Source organism: Columba livia, chromosome 2, assembly GCF_036013475.1.
Source record: "Columba livia isolate bColLiv1 breed racing homer chromosome 2, bColLiv1.pat.W.v2, whole genome shotgun sequence".
Classification (NCBI taxonomy): Eukaryota; Metazoa; Chordata; class Aves; order Columbiformes; family Columbidae; genus Columba; species Columba livia.
Window position 1 is genome coordinate 110,214,465 of NC_088603.1, and position 13,828 is coordinate 110,228,292.

General features: G+C 44.0%; 1 protein-coding gene across 2 annotated transcripts in view; it reads left to right on the forward strand.

Annotated features, from left to right (window-relative positions):
* The first annotated feature begins 225 nt into the window (after positions 1–225).
* The window catches only part of EPB41L3 (erythrocyte membrane protein band 4.1 like 3), a 148,553-nt gene continuing 134,950 nt past the window's right edge, over positions 226–13,828 (forward strand). For both annotated transcript variants that reach the window (XM_065053201.1, XM_065053204.1), the window contains exon 1: positions 226–420. The gene's annotated coding sequence lies outside the window, so the exon portion shown is untranslated. The remainder of the gene's footprint in view (positions 421–13,828) is intronic.

Genomic DNA, 13,828 nt, shown 5'->3' on the forward strand with positions numbered 1-13,828 from the left:
TTTTTTTTTTTTTCCCCCTCCCATGAAAGGAAAAAAAAAAATAAAAAGGGACAGTGGGTTGGGTAGGGGAGGGCGGCTGATGCCCCGCATCGCTTCTCACCCGCTCCCGACCGCCGGCCCCGCCGCCCGGGCAGCCCCGCGGTCCGGCCGCCTCCGCGGGCGCTCGGGGCGGGCGAGCGGAGGCGGGGCGGTCGCGACGGCAGCGCCAATCGCGACTCGGGGGGGCGGGCCGAGCCGTGCGGTGCCGAGCTGAGCCGTGCCGGCTGTCGGAGTCTGCCGGGCGCTGCAGGTGGGAGCCCGGCTCCGCAGCGGCGCGTAACTTCGGCGGGCCGGGTCCGTCCACGCCAGCCTTCCCCGCGGAGAGCGGGAGGAGGCGCCTCCCGCTGCGGCGGCGGAAAACACCTCCCGGGGCAGTCTCAGGTGAGGAGCCGCCGGCCCTCGCTCCCTTCGCTCTCCTGGTCTGCTCTTCCCACTGCCCCGTTCGGCTCAGTGCAGGGCAGCACGACACGGCCCGCCGGGTCGCGATGCGCAGCGGGACCGCCGAGCTGTCCTTGGCTTGAGGTCAGTGGGGAGGGCCGAGGGGCTTGCGCTGCCCCGGCCGCCCCTGCGGCGCGCCGTGCCGCTGAGCACCGCTCCGCGCTAATGCGCGGGGAGGTCGAGGGGAGCCCGCAGCTCTGCAGCGCTGAGTCGCTCATTTTCCCTTTTCCTTTCCCCCTTCCGCGCTTTTGCTTTTGGCTGTTTGGGGTGTCCCGTCGTGCCCCCTGCCCGCCATGGGTCATTTCGGGGTGCCCTCGGGCAGGGCTCTCCCCCTCTCCTGCAGCGGGGTGGGCTGCTCGGAGCCGGGCGGTGCGGTACGGGAGTGCTGCAGGCGGATACGGCTCTTGCGGGAGCCTGTCCCTCAGCCGCCCTTCCCGCCTCTCTCCCCGTCCGCGGAGTGCGGTGTCTCCCGCGAAAGATCCGCCCGGGTGCCGAGGGACTGGGGCGCGGCGTCCGCAGAGCGAAGTTACGGGCTTTGCGCGGTGCGCGGCGGGGGCGGCTGCGGAATGGGGGGGTGGGGTTGGGGAACCGCGCTGCGCAGGCTGGAGCGCGGCCGAGGGAGCATCTCTGGGTGAGCCCAGCCGCTGCTAATGGGGTCCTTAAGCCCGTTTTTTGGGGTGGTTTAGTATAAGCTTGGTGCCATTCCTGAAGAAGCCGCAAGGTTTTGCAGGCGGTCGGCGGGGTCAGTGCGTCTTTAGCGTTAAAAATGTTTAATAGTGAATATTTATGAGGTGTTCCCCCTCACCCCCTCCCTTTTCTCTACCTTTTTGGATGTTTAAAAAACAAAACAAAACAAACAACCTACTCAGCCGGCGACATTTACATTTCATTAGTAACAGCGGTTCATTAGAAATTGACAATAGCAGGAAAAATAAAAGTAGTAGTAATAGAGCCCCGGGAGTGGTTGCAGATCGCACTTGCGGATTCGCAGCCCCACGCTCCCGGAGAGCGGCGCGGAGGGGCGCCGGGGCTGTTTGGGAGCGTGTGGGAATGCGGGGGGCTGGGGCCCGGCATTCAGGGTGCAGTGCAGAACTGGAAGCACCGAAACTCTGCATTTTGTGCACAGTTCAGCCCTGGGTGGCCATTTTTCGAATTTTTCCTGACAGGCTGTTGGACCCTCAAAACGTTCATTTGTGACTTGAAAAACACCCCTCTTTACTAGGGCTGATTCCATGCCAAGTGCTTGCATTTTGGGGTGCCAAATGGGTGATCCTTCATCCGTCTTTAAAGCTCATTAAGATGTAGCTAACCATTTGCGAGAAGGACTCTTCCCGCCTCCGGTCTCTCTGGAGTTTGTATGCTTGTTCCCCTGTTCTTTCCAGGGAAGGATTTAGTCCCTGTTTTGATGGCTGAAATGGTGACACGCAATCCAGTGTGCTGCCAGATGCTTACCTTCTTTCAGAGTTTGGGATAGGCTCAAGCAGTATTAAAAGCTTACTATGGGAATACTCTTACATGGTTTCCTCCATTTTTGGGCTATGTTCAAAGCAGTCAAAAAATACTGGATCATAATTTCTTACAGTGTCACTTCAAGACTTTCAAAGAAACATTCTTAGATATGCTTTGGGATTTTTCTTTTCATGTCTTTTTAACCTTGGACATGGTTGGTTCTGGTACCAAATAGGAAGCTACTGTGGTTTTTGAAACTTGCGAGTATCAGTATTGATTCTGAATTGAACAGTTTTTTAACATCAGATACTCATTATTACAAAGGTTTGTGAATTTTAACAAACCTTCCTGAGGAGATACCCCTAATGTTTCTAGAAAAGTCCCTCCACCTTTGCTAATTGCCATAAACGTGTACTGTTAATGGTTGGTTGGTTTGTTTGTTTTTCCCCCCAAGAGAAAGGACTTTTTCTTTGACTTTTTATTTTAATTGAGAGATGTCAGGAAAACAAATTATCAGTATCTCAGTACTACTCCTGCCCTTCATGCAGCAGCACTTATCTCAGCATATGAAGTTTCTTTCACAGCTAAGTGTTATAGAAGTCCCTTGCTCAAATATTGGTTGCACATTACTGCCCAGAACTAGCTTAGGAAGGCACTTTACTATCTCTTGCAACCTTATCTGCTGTTCCACAACTTCATAACAAACCCAATGGAACATGAAATGACCTTGGAAAGGCATCTTTCAATCTGACACGAGGCATGGTCTTACAGGGAACAGCACCACTCCATGCAGAGCTGATGTTTTCAGATTGAGGCTTTTGAACTGCGGGTTTTGTTTGTTTGTTTGTTGGGTTTTTTTGTTTGTTTGGGGGTTGGTGTGGGGTTTTTTTTGCTTGTTTTGTTTCGTTTAGTTTTGAAGAGGGAAAGGAGATGGGTGGAATATTGAATTGGAAAGGAAAATATTTTTTTAAAAACAAGCCCACTCAGCTGAAGTTGAAGCACCACTCAGCTGAAAGCTGAAGAAGAGGTATATTAAGAATGTTCACACGATAGTGACACTTAAGTCACGGGTGAAAACAAGTCTTCAATTTTAATCAAAGGAAAGCAGCATTTCTTCTGCCAGTTCTGATTTGCTCATTCATGAGATCTTCAAAAGCGCAAATTATTAGTGGGACTAATTGAAAGCTAGTTGGGTGTGTTAGATGGAGAAAAGAAGTGATCAAGTCTGAAGGAAGTTTATGTTTAATTATATTGTTCTTGACATCATCATGTGATGCTTCTACATAAAAAAATATTCCAGAAACCTTCAAGTCACCAAAATGCTGCTCCTCTGGAAGGGCTGCAAGAGCACTTCAGAATTAGCAGCAGTGAATGGAAGTTGTACAGCTCTCAAGGGAATTAATGGATGTGATGCCCAGCTAATAAGCTTCATGGGCCTTTGGAGTGAATGCTTCAGGTTTTGCAGAAGGGTGGTGGACACGTTTGTGCCTGTGGTGGTTTTACCTTTTGGAAATATGGTGCCTCCTGTAGAGCAGTGCCGGCTCGCAGCCTCCCACAGTACTCCAGCCTCAGGAGCTTGTGGTACGAGTGCCACCTGCTGGGTGATGAGCTCACTTTATGTAAATTATATATGCTATATATATGTATGTATTTATGTGTATACACAAGTATACTGTGCCTGTTGTATTTACATATGAGTATATGGCTTTTTCATAGATATGTTCTTAGGTGAACCTGGAAAACTTTACTAAGATTTGGATTTTCTCACCTTCTGAGGACTTACTATGGCTTGTGTTTTGTTGGGTTTTATGTTGCAAGAATAAGGGAGAGATGTTGATACTGCTGATGTTTAATGCTGCCTTTGCTTTACTGAAAGCAACTGGGAATTTTCAGTTGTACAGCTCATTGCTCATGATGTGATAAGCTTTCACAGTTGTGTCAATGGCCAGATACCAAGCTGTGGAGGTAGGGCTGTAGACCTGAAATGGAGACCAAGCAAGCCAAGCTCAACTTTACATTACATATCACTTAACTGTTAAATCCATAGCACTGCTGATTTAATAATTTTTCATGTCAACTGTCTTATTTCCATAAGATTTTCTGAACATCCTGTTTTGACACAAAATAACACTTCTCAGTTAGATTAGCTGGAAATGCTTAGAATTTGCAGGATATTGCTGGATGGTCTCTTCTGTTTTAAAGAACATCTTTTCATATGCACACTTTAATAATGTTTGCATAGAAGAGTAAAATATGAAAGTTTTATTCTGTGCTAGAAGTTCCACTGGCAGGTGAAATGATAAATCCAAATCTGACATCATCTCCAGCAATGGCTTTCCAATTTCCATTAGTTTCCATCTGGGATGCTGTTTAAATGCCAGTTTGATTGAGCCAGATCCAGGGTGAAATCAGCTACAGCATCAGGGCTTTTAGGTGTTCTCTCATCATACTGATAGTATTAGGGAAAGAAGTATAGCCTTGGTTTTGGGTTTTTTTGTTGGACAGCTGACCTCATTAAGGCTTTATTGTTTATTTATTTTGTGGGGCACTGGTGCCAGATGAGTCTTTTAGCCTGCCTGTGGATTAGGAATGGATCCAAGCTGAGCCATAAAAGTCCTGAGGAAACTTTCCAAAGCTTTCAGCTGGAAAACCTATATTGATGTACTTTTGTGATAAATGGATAAAACACTTCACATGGGTTTAGAAGTGTCTTCCTCCACCTGAAGAGTGCACAATAGTCAGGAATGAGTTGATGGAGCAAAATGAAAGTAGTGTAATTGCAGAGTTCATCTTAAATTGTGATTCTAGGGGAAAAAGAAGGTACCTGGCGTATCAAGAGGGATTGCAAGATAGACTTTTGAGGAGGGGGCTTTGCAGTAATAATGCATAGCTAAAGTTCACTGTCCCCTAAAACATTTACAGTAAATTTGATGCTTGAAAAATTGTGATTCCAGTGTCTGGTGAAGAAGCAATTGACCCTAAAATTGCTGCCTGAAGCTGAATCAACGTTTTCAGTTTCATAATCAGTGTCATGCAAAAATAGCATGTGAAGAGGAACAGGGGGAGTGCAAAATGTCTCTGTGGTCCTGCTCTAATGTCTCTCTCCTCACCCTGACCCAAGCAACTGGTATATAATGTAGGCAGTGGATGCTGCCGCAGGACTCAAGGCATTTTACATCCCATACGTTCATCCATCTCATCATAGCATATCATAAATTTTTCTTTCCCCACAAACCTCTGAGCTGATAATGGAAAGCTGCCCCTTATAATGTGTCAAACTTTGACAGCCACCTTTTGTTCTCACACAGAAATGCATATGCAGTAGTATCAGTGGGGATCCTGCACTATTATCCGTCTTCCTCAAGCTAAATAAACTAGCTCAGCAGCTCTCCTGTTCAAATTCAGCTGCTTGGGAGCCATCTCTACACTTTTGTTCCTTTTATGCACATCACATTTCCTGGTGTTCTCACCTACACAATATCTGCTTTCCTGTGACCTCTTGATCTCTCATCCTGATAAGTTCATTAATGTTCATCTTGCTTCATGCCACCATCAAAATCTCACTTTACTCAGTTTGAAGTCCTGCATTTAGTCAGGTCACTCAGTGGCCATTATATTCCTTGGGAGCATCTTGGATTCATGTCTGCTCCGATAAAAGTGTCCTCCCTATAATCCCCATAATGCAAAGGGAAAAAGCAGGTAATATCTTGAGGGCAATCTGTAGCTGCAGTCACAGTGACAGCAATGGTGCATGGTCACATCTCTGGGGAAGGACTGTGGTACAGAAGACTGACGAGAAAAATCAGAAATGAAGGCAAATCTTTTCCAATCTCTTTTCCCTGTCCTCTCCAATATCCTTAATGTGAAGGCATTGGAAAGGCTCCTGTAAAAGGACTCTCAGAAAAACAGCAACAAAAAAAAGTTGCTCACTAACAAAGCGGGAAATACATGAGCAATCGTCATAATTCTTCCTCAGTCTTTCGTGCTGTCTTCTTAATGGGCCGTGGAGGCAGAGGAGAAGGTAACTCATCAGCCACTATCCATAGGGAGGCTGTAAATTAGTTGACTGTGCCAGTTATGTTTTCCTTTTTGACACCAACAGATAAACTTGCCTTCATATGGCATGGTTTCTACAGGGGTGAAAAAGAAACCATACTAGGACTTGCATGGGCAGGTTGCTGCCTTGGGATTTCCAGAGGCCAAAATGCTGCCCTTCCCTCAGGCCCCTTCTCTGGTACTTGGCAGAAGATCTCTGAGTTGTGAGGATATCTGTACTCCTGAGAACAGCTGGTTTGAAGAATTCGAGTGGTTGAAACATATGAAATGGAAGGATTTCTCAGCCTGTTACAAGAGACTTTGCAGTGACCTTTGGCTTCTTGACATCTCATCAGCCTTGGTGCTGTTTACACAGTGGTCAATCTGATGATGATACAGCTGCTGGGAGAAGATGGCAGCCACCACTGCTTCTGCAGGCTTTGGTGCTCTCCTTGTCTGGTGTCTCTGCACTCGAGACCTTTTGCTTTTTCTTAACTTGCAAATGCAATTAGTTTCTCTAGTCGAAAGGAGAGCATGCCTCTCACTGCCATTACATACAGTCATGCAGTTTGTTTAGGTTAACCCAAAGCAATTGGCATTTAGTACAGATGTTTTCAAACCATTCCCTCTCCAAAGGAATAATAATAATAAAAAGAAACCCAATCAAACAAAAAAAGCCAAAAAACAAATCCTAAATTGGTCAAATGTTTTGGAACAGTTGCCAGAAGGTATCAACATTAAGCCTGTGAAAGCTGTAAGATTCATTCTTTGGCTTTTTATTAGGAGAGAAGTGACAGTTACTGGGTTGCCCAGACACTGTTCAAGGTCCAAATCCAGAAAATTTGTTATTTCAGCCTGTGAGTTCTGGACAGTTTGCAGGTGTGTAACTGGGCTTAAGTACTTAGCTGTAGAGTAGGCTGCAAGACCCCTTAAATGCAAAGAGTACATCATCGATCCCCTGTCCTTGACCAAGGATTCTTAAAATGAGCTGTCTCTGTGGCCTGTGGCTTCCTTCCTTGCCAAATGTTACATCTCATCATCAACAATTTGGAAATATCTGCAGTATGAGAAAATAATATACCTTTCCTGTATGTGATGTTGCCCACCTGTTACTGCCTGATGGGGGTGGGTAGAGTAGAAGATTGGATTTTCTCAAAATATATTCCCCCAAAAAATCTTCCTTACAAGCCCAGCCTTGACAGATCATCATCAGACTGTAATTATTATCATTTCATCAATATGATATTGTTATTATGTTTCATTTCTTTCTTTTCAGAGTATGTTTGTAGGTGTATGTTCAGTCCATTTAATGAGTCATCTGAAACAGTTATGTAATGCAGACTTTACAGAAAACTGTAATGTTTTTCATTGAATCTCAAGAGTTCTTTTTTTCTTCTTTTTCTTTTCATTTTCCTGCTGATTACTGTGACCATGCTGCAACCATGGACTTCACAAACTGGACAAACTGCTGCCTCCTGGGATATGGACAATCTTGGTGAGTCTGCAAAATCAGTTTCACTTACTTATGCTTGCTCGAGAGAAAGAGGAGGAGTGTTATTTATTGGAAGCTGGGCTGGATGAAAGCTAAACTTGCTTTTGGGATGTTGTTTTTTTCCTATTCTGCTTTATTGTTGGCAAAGGTGAAGGAATTAACATGCAGCAGATTAATTCAAAATAGTAATTTTATGAGATGGACTGTTATTGCTTTTGTAATAATTTTAAAATGACTTTTCTGTAAGACACACTGTGAAGCAACGGCTTAGAACATTTTAATTTTTCTTTTCTGGCTTATTCAGTTGTTTCTGCAAATAGTTGAGACTGAAAATGATTAATTCATTGGATGGCTTTTTCAGAAAAGCACTGTGCGGTTCTCCTTACTGTTCCTAATATCAGTATTGCCTGTGGTGTGAACTTTAAAAGATGATGCATAGATGGAGTGTTTGCATTAAATATTGTACCAGAGTTTTCCATGAAAAGGATTTCCACCCTGAGTAGTCTCTGGCGAGGTCGATCTAGTAGAGCAGGGGTGTCAAACTCATTTTCACCGGGGGCCACATCAGCCTCGCGGTTGCCTTCAAAGGGCCGAATATTCGGCCCTTTGAAGGCAACCTCGAGGCTGATGTGGCCCCCGGTGAAAATGAGTTTGACACTCCTGTTGTAGAGGGCAGTAGAGTTTGGTTATTTGTTTGTTTTAAATTTAAAGAGAGGCAAAACTCTCTTTGCTCATTGAGACTGCACAGCCTCCCTGGGCAATGTGTGGCCCTCTTTGCTCATGTGCAGTCGTCTGACCGGCAGAATACCAATGTGGGGGTGACCACTGTTGCTCCTTGAGGATGAGGTTCTGGAACTTTGGGCTTTCAATTAAAGGTGACTGGGCAGCTGCAGGGTAAACTTTTGCTGCAAATATATCAGCCTGCATATCTGCTCCAAAAGCATGGTTGGAGGTGGCAGTATTCCCCCAGCATTTTCTGTAGGAGTAAAGCTGCCTCTGAGCACTGACTAGAGGTGGCTGGCAGCTTAGCAGCCTTGGGATTTATCTCTGAGCTATTTAGACCTGGCAGGAGTGACTCATTACTAGTAATAGGCTCGATTAAGGAAAACAACTTGCTTCACCTCTCACCTGTGTGGTGACAAACTCACTTATGCACAGCCTTAAGTTTTGAGGGTGAAGGCTAATACAATTTGGGTATGGTGCTGGCTGGCTGTCACATCCCAGGGAGATCTGAGTGTTGCTGGTGCAGTGGTGACCCCCTCCCAGGTAAGGCGTGGGGCTGGCTGCTCTCTGACAGGTTGCAGCCGGCTTTAGCTGGTGCACCTCCCTTTGGGAGGGGTGGCATTGCCTCTCTCTCTCTCTCTCCCTCTCTTTTCTTTGCAGTTGCATGGTCTGTGGCATCTGGGTCCAATGTGAAGAGCATGAGACTGAAAGATGGGTCTTAAGTTTAAGGGTTTCTTCTCAAGCACAGCTTTGGAGAGAATCTGATATTTTACTTTTGAGCATTTCTGAAGTATTGCTGCTTAAGCCTTTTTATTGATCCGTAGCTTATGCTGGAAAGCCCTTGTCTCAGAGTAATATTCAGAGTCCTGGAGGATAATGTCACTAATCACATTTCATATGACCTTTCAGGCAGGATGAACATATGTTGCACTGCTGCACTTTTCTCCTCTCTTAGTTCCAGCTATGTATACTTTATTCCTCAACAGCGTGGCTTAGGAGTGCAGTTAAGAAGCCTTCTGCGTGACTGGTACACAGTAATTTCATAACTGAGTAGCAGAAAGGTCTGTAAGTGAACTTCTGCTTCAGATTGATGCGCTTTGATGTGCTAAGAAGCCTTGATCAGCCTGAGAGAATAATAGCTCCTGTGCCCAGGAAAAGAAGAGACTTGAATTTACTGTGATGTACGTGCTACCCAAACCTCTTTGAGTCTGAAAACTAGCGGAGTGCATTCCTCATGGCTTTGTTTCAGCACATATCTTGCTTTTTTAGCCTGTTTTGCAATGTATGTGTATAAATGGCTCTTGTGTTGGACATATATAAAGAGACGCTGCTTTGATATCTGGAAATGCAGTAATATGAGTGCTGAAGTGCTGCCGTCACCACTGCACATCAGGAGAAGTTTAATGTGATCGCATGGACGAATGTTTCCATCCAAAGTTTATTTTTAGATTTATTTTTCACTTTAGATCTGGTTTGGTTATATTTGAATTTTTGGCAAATGTAGTTAGCAAAGTTAAAAATCTGAAACAGTAATTTAAATCGAAAAGCAAAGTGTACTTTGCATAAACAGATAAATATCATAGCTAAAAGTATACAGAATATACTCCTTTCTTTTCGCTAAAGGAGTAGAACTGATGTCACCCCAGGCTTTTCCGTGTGGTGCATGGTGGAAGACCAAGAGACAGCAGGCTCCAGTTGAAATAAGAGAAGTTCGCACTGGTTGCAGGGAGAAGCTTTTTCAGCCTGAGGCTGGCTGGCCAGGCAGGGCCACACATTGCCCAGAGAGGCTGTGCAGTCTCAATCCTTGAGGGTTTTCAAGACCTGACTGGACAAAGCCCTGAGCAACCCAGTTTGATCTTACAGCTGATCCTGCTCGGAGCTGGAGCGCAGAGCAGAGGCCTCTTGAGGTCCCTCCTGGCCTGAATTATCCCATGATCCATTAAAAACCACTTCAACATAGAGGGGCCTTTATGCTTGGAAGATGAATAAAGTGGCAGGGTCATGGAGGGCATCGTGATGATGGTAAGGCTGGTGGTGACTTCTGCTGGAGGGTGGCTGTTGTAACAGGAGGAGGGGGAAGAGGAATGCAGCATCTGGCTGGGCTTGTTCTGGAGTGCTGCTGTATGGGGGTGTCTGAACGTTTGTTGCTGCTTTTTTTGAATTGCACAAAGCAATTAAAACCCACCGCTTGCTGCTTCTGAAGAGACGGTATGCTATTTGTTTTACACCAACAGTAGCTGTATCACCACATTACACTATTACTTCCAAAATTTTGGAAATAATTAGTTGGTTTCTGTTTGTATAAGTAATCAAACCTCACCTCATGGGAACAGGCTTCAGGAGAACTATATTCTTCATGTGGAAGGGTTCTACTCCTTGGGGGATTTTCTTTTGCTTAGTTGTTTGTTGGGTTTTTTTGCGTGTGTTTGGTTTTTTTTTTTAAGAGTTGGCTATGACTATTTCCAGTCCTTCAAGAATGATGTGGGAGTGTGAGTAGGAGGTGGATTAAAACCTATGGTTGATTGGACTGAATGTGAGTCAGCTGCCCAGTGTGAGGTGGGAGCTGATGGGTGGTGATGTGAAGCCAAACAGAGCTCCTGAAGAATGAAGTGGTCAAGATACCAAGGCATCCTTGTAAAGAGGAATGTGGATGGGTCAGAGATGACTACGGTGGCTTTGGAGGAGCAGAGGCCTCCTAATGGTTTAAACAGCCTCTTGAGTAATCCTTGTCATTATTAGGAAGATGGCCTGCAGCATCGGAGTTAGTCTGGCAAACACTTAAAAAGAAACATAAAATGTACAAAATGCGCTGTTAGTAGGGTATGACTTATGAACACAACACTGAATTAATTTAAATGTTCAACCAAATCTCCGTTTTTCTGTTGTATTTCTGGTTTTGTTGGCTTGATTTTTGTTCTTCCCAGAATGGAATTCATTTAATTTACAGACTGACTTTCCTTTTTTGTGTTTGGAGACAATATACTCCAAGTGGGATTTCAAAAGCTTTCACTTATGCTTGCACTTTTTTTTTCTTTTTTTCTTTTTTTCTTTTTTTTTTTTTTTACCACTATCCCATCTGCTTCCACCCACATAAGCAAGTGAACTGTCATTCTTGCCTGTGGTGCCCCAGCTGCAATGGGATGTGGCCAGTGGGTGAGGTCCCAGTGAGGCCACAGTATCTTGTCCCTTCCATACTCAGATGCTGAAAGCCATTGGGATTATTGCTGGCAGAATCTAAAAGCTTTAGAATTTAACTTTACCATGACTGTAACCATGCTGAGACTTTTTCCAGAATACTGTTCATGTGACTATGGTGACTTCATGTCCACTCTTCCTCCAGCCTCAAATACTACGCTGGGTAATTTGCCTTTTATTTTAATTTTTTTTATACATATGCAAAACCTTTGTGTTTCTTCTTTTCTGTTTTTTTTCCTATAGCTGTTCATTTTCAGTTGTTGCATGGATAATAGTGCTGATGAACAAGTATTTAGTCTGACACATGAAAACATAGCTGTAAAGAAAATGAAACAGAGAAAATTACAGTGGCAAAGGTTCCTAAATTATAGTTGTACAAGAAGATTGTGATAAGGAAGTAGTTAAACATTACTATTTAGTCAAACCTGCAACTGTGGCTGGTACTTCAATTGTCTCTTCCTTTTGCTGACGCTTAATTTGTGCAGATACTCTTCCTGCTAATAAAGTCCTTGTTTTATTGAATTTAAAGCCTATGAAAGTAAATGGGTGTGTTATCCCAGATGGTTTTAAGTGAAGTGCCAAACAAATGCTGATTATTTTCAGATTCATTTTTAGAAGAAATGTTAAGTGCTTGCTATGCCCACTGTTTAAAAAAAAAATAATAATAAAACCCAGACACCAATCAGTCTGAGAGCAGATACATGTTCCATTCAGGTATATCGGAAAACATATATAAGGTAATTGGACTAAACCAGGATGTTGATTAAAAAAAAGTGTTAACGTTTGAGTTGGCTGTAGGCTTGCTGCAGCTGGAAAGCGTGTTGTTTTTTTGGCAGCAGCGTGTTTGCTCACAAGTCCAGGTCTGAGAAGCAGCCCAGGCAGGTGTGAGCATTGTCCTGTGCGTGCTCATTGGTGGAGTTGGGTAGTTGCTTGTCACTTTGGTGAGTACAGACCATGATCTCGTAGCAGCAGATCTCATGTTTGAAGACCTTTGCTTAGTTTCAAAGCATCACAGCAGTAATCTATGAGACCCTGAAGACCAACTTTCATCCACAAGGGTGTGGGACTGAGAAAATGTGCTATGTAGGTCTTTTGCAGGAATAAGGCGTGAGTATGGTCCTTTAGAGAAAACATGCACCTTTCTTCAGAGGTTCTGTATTTTTCCTTCTGACACTGCCTTTAGGTTCCAAGTTGGTGGTTAGTAATAACTTCCTTTGTCTCTCCTCCCAGGCAATTCAGGAAATGTCCTAAGGCAAGCTGGGTTACTGTGGTTAATTTGGTTTGAGCAGGATGGATTGCTGTTTGCGACCAAAAGGTGGTCAGTCTTCTGTGGTAAAGCTAACAGCCTTCATGCTTATCTTAACCTTGATGAAGCTATTACTATCAGTTTGTTAGGAAAAGAGTTAGGTGAAGGCAGTGGCCCCGACTGACCAAAGGTTAAAGCAATCAGCGATAGCTCAGCTGTCAGCAGAATTGCATTGCTGGGAATCGTGTCTGAGTCTTTGCACAACTTTATTGTCTGCTCAGCTTTTAGCTGTCCGTGCAAGCATGTCCTTCAGCAAGCTGAGGAAAGGCCAGGGGTTGTCTGCCTAAGATTTCTGCCTGCCCTTTGTGTTGTGAAGCCAGTTCTGTGTGGCCAAAATACTGCACAAGTGGCAGCTGTTTGTGGTGGAGCCTCAGATAAGTGGATTTATCCAGTAACTGTGAGGCTGTTCAAGTTGGATCTTGTCAACTTGGCTCTCTTCTTTCTTTCTTTCTTTATTTTTTTTTCTCTCACCAGAATAGTTGTACTGAATTTTGGTGTTGTTGCATCCTATTTTTAACACCAAAGCTCACTTATCTCTCATTAAATGTGCAGTATGTTTCATTTGAGAGAGACGGCATTTTATCAAACATCGCAAATGAGCTTTGCTGTTAGGAAGAATCCTTTATCAGTTGGTTTTAATTAATTCTATTTAATATAAATTTATGTGTGCAAAATTCTGGTATAGTTGGAATCAGTACAGCTTAATAAAATAGTTATCAGACTCATTTGTAGTTCTCTCAACACAGCATTACATTAGTCATATGGTAGTTAAAAATCCATATACCTAGTCTATCCAAGCATTTTGCGTATTTTAAACCAAGCTAATGTGTCTGTAGAGGAATATAAAGTCTTTTGCAGTTGCCCAGTATTAAAGCCTGTCTTCTTTATGCAGAGATGTAATTGCTGGCCAGTATATGTTTTTGCAGTAATGACAGTCACCACAGCTGTTTGAGTTCTGTCATGTTTATGCATGACTAGATATTGCAAAAGGCTGGTAAGAATTTGCTGCAAGGAGAGCATTCATTTTTCAGTCTTGGGAAGTGGGCTCCATCTAGTGTTTAATTTAAAGATTGGACTCCAGTTCATTTTCTTGAATGCCCTTGTAGTGTGGATAAAGGACATAGAAGAAGAATCATGATAGGCATCACTTT